Raw genomic sequence first — 3,225 nt, 5'->3', positions numbered from 1 at the left:
GTTTCACTCTTGTCGCCCAGACTGGAGTGCAGGGGCCGTTCCCGGCCACCTCAGCCTCTACCTGCTAGGCTCTGGCGATCCTTCCGCCTCAGCCTTCCAAGTAGCCAGAATTACAAGCATGTGCTACCACGCCCGGCTGATTTTTTGATTTACTGTAGCGATGAGGTCGCGCCGCCCAGGCAGGTCTTGAACCCGCGAGCTCAGGCAATCCACTCACCTCAGCCTCCCAAAGGTGTGGGATTACAAGCTGAGCCACCGAGCCTGGCTAGTATTCATATTTCATAGGATGTATGTAAATAACACATCCTATGTAATATACAATATTTATTAGAAAGTAATTGATACCTTAGGAAAATCCATATGAGATAAGTGACAGATACTTCAGGAATAGGCAGAGAGAAAGTATGTCAAGGGAAAGTATGTTACCAAAACCAGATCTAGCCAGCATCCCAATTTTTCTCATCGACCAGCAGAGAATAACACAGTGGTATGGCAGCAGGCTGGGTGTAAGACACTGAAGGGTTGTGTGATCGATATCCTGGGAACAGGACAGTCAACTTTGGGCGGAAGTGGCTTTGTAGACTGGGAGAAGCGAGATGGGGGTGAAGCTGGAGGTGTTTCGGATGACACGTTACCTCATTTTCCCTGTGTCTATGTTCTGGATTTCCAATCAGGCTGAGTGGTTTGAAGACTATATGTCATACAGTGTAAGAAGGAGTTGTGGCCACCTGAGAAGGAGGACCAGCATCAAGAGCTGGAAGAATTCAAAGAGGATACGCAAACAGCAGGAGGAAAGGCTCCTTTGAGCTGCCCAGCAGAGCTCCTGAGGCCTCCAGCAGTTTGAGTCTCAGTCCCTCTCCCTGTAAAATAACACACACTCCCCCCCTCCCCCCGCCATTGAAATAACATACACTCAGTTAAAAAAAAAAAAAAATTCCTGGGAATATTTATCAATTCAAACAGAAACACTCACTTCAAGTTTAATGGACTGTATTCTCTTCCATTTGCTTGATATTTTTGGAAAACAAAAGCCTATGCTGTTGATACTCAAAATATGTTAGAATATGTCATTTTAAATTAAATCTGGTCAATTAAAACTATGCAGACCATTTTCTTCCCTAATGTCAGAGCTTGCTGTCACCTACAGATAAGAAATGAGTATTACAGTTTGTACCAAGACACCTTAATATCCACCTTTGAGCAATATGGCCGAAAATGATAGAAAGAGGCTTGAGTTTGATGTATTTTAGTTCAGTTCAATTCAGTTCAAACGATATTCATCATCAGTGTTAAACATTGAGTTAGACAGTGGACATTCGAGGATAAATAAGGCTTTGGAGTTAATCAGTTACTGAACTCAAAGATTTCATAGTTTAGTAGATGAAATATAGAAGTGGATATAATTTTAATATCATGATACTCCAATCTGGGAGACTCCAATTAAAAATATAGAAACATTAATAACATGAAGTCAACACAAATGTACAATGAGACAGGAGCAGACTTCAGTTTTAATGGTAGATAAATGCGAAGCAAGAAGCAGAGGCTGAGAATTTCCACAGTCTAAATCATGGAAAACTGTGTGTGCTGTGGGTGAACCACAGTAAGTTAAGTTCTGGACATGTTGGGTTTAGAAGTTAATTATGTGAGTCTGAAGCTCAGTGAAAACAGCAGGACTGGGACGGCTGGGTATGGTGGCTCATGCCTGTGATCTCAGGACTCTGGGAGACTGAGGCAGGCGGATCGCTTGAGCCCAAGAGTTTGAGACCAGGCTGGGCAACATGTCAGACCTCATCTTTACAAAAATAAAAATTAAAAAAAAAAATCAGCCAGGTATGGTGGCACATGCTACTCAGTATGGTTCCAGCTACTCAGAAGGCTAAGAGGAAAGGATCTCCTGAGCCCAGGAGGGCAAGGCTGTGATGAGGTGCCACTGCACTCTAGCCCGGGCAGCAGAGTAAGAGTCCAACTCAAGAAACATAAAAACAAAATCAGACTTAGGAATACACATTTATGATCTGATGGGTAACAATGGTAGATAAATCATAGTAGAGAATGTACCATGCAAAAAAAGTATGTAGACGAAGTGAGAAAAATAAAAGCTGAGGAAAGAAGTTAAGAATATATTATGGTGGCATGTGGTTGTAATTCCAGCTACTTGGAAGGCCGAGGCAGAAGGATCTCCTGAGCCCAGCAGGCTGAGGCTACGGTGGCCGTGAGCATGCCATTGCACTCCAGCTTGGGCGACATAGTAAAACTTGGATTCAAAAAAAAAAAAAAAATTAATCAGGAGTCAAACCAACAAGAAACCTGCCAGAAAATAATTTATAAGGATAAAATAAGAGATCTCAAAAACACAGCAGAAATTTTTATTTTTATTTTCCTGTGTCACAGGATCCTTAAAAAACAGTTTGATAAAATCATATGGGTGCTTGTGAAGAAAAACACGAAATACCTACATACAAAACAATGCTTAACATCTTTATTTCCTTTAATGCAAAATATAGCATTCATATAATATATTTAATAGACTATATATTAACTAATAGTATTTAGTATTAGGTTGTAGGAGTTACTATGTTTAATACCATCAGTTATAAAATATACAATCAATATCAACTAGTACTTCCCCCAAATTTTATCTTTTCAAATCTAGAAATGAAAGCTGCAGGCAAGAAAATGCGTGGTTTTATGGTAAGTAATGTTACTATTTGAGACTCAATTTGCAAAATTGAGTTTTGTATACAAAATAAACATTATATTTGATATCAAGTAAGTTTAATGTTTTTATTTTCATGGATGTGCTGAAAAGTTTAACTCACAAAATGACATAACTATCTAGAGGACATATACTATGAAGGCGGCCTTGCTGGAAATGTGAGGGCAAGGGTAACACACCGCCAAATTCTCCAAAGACTCTAAGCTCAATTCGTTTCCCATCGTTGTTTTTCCTCCAGGAAGTATCTTCTGCCAAAGTCAGTCTTACTCCCTGGGTATGATGCCAGTTGGCAACTGCTTGGGATCTGAGGGTATGGTCCAGGACTCTTCCTCCATTTTCATCAAAACTAATAGGCAAAATTTTCTCGACATACTTTTTTCTATATTAAAAAGAACTTGGCCAGCTGCAGTGACTCACAGCTGTAATTCCAACACTTTGGGAGGTGGAGGTGGGAGGATTGTTTGAGTCCAGAAGTTTGGGACCAACCAAACTCATCTCTATAAAAA

The 3,225-nt window shown here is 40.2% G+C and overlaps 1 pseudogene; it reads left to right on the top strand.

The window, feature by feature from the left end:
* The first annotated feature begins 596 nt into the window (after positions 1 to 596).
* Positions 597 to 827, top strand: LOC103272197 (annotated as a pseudogene).
* The last annotated feature ends 2,398 nt before the right edge of the window (positions 828 to 3,225 follow it).

The sequence above is a fragment of the Carlito syrichta genome, unplaced genomic scaffold (assembly GCF_000164805.1).
Source record: "Carlito syrichta isolate Samal-C Ts95f unplaced genomic scaffold, Tarsius_syrichta-2.0.1 Scaffold312189, whole genome shotgun sequence".
Taxonomy (NCBI): domain Eukaryota; kingdom Metazoa; phylum Chordata; class Mammalia; order Primates; family Tarsiidae; genus Carlito; species Carlito syrichta.
This window is presented reverse-complemented; position numbering and strand designations above follow the sequence as displayed.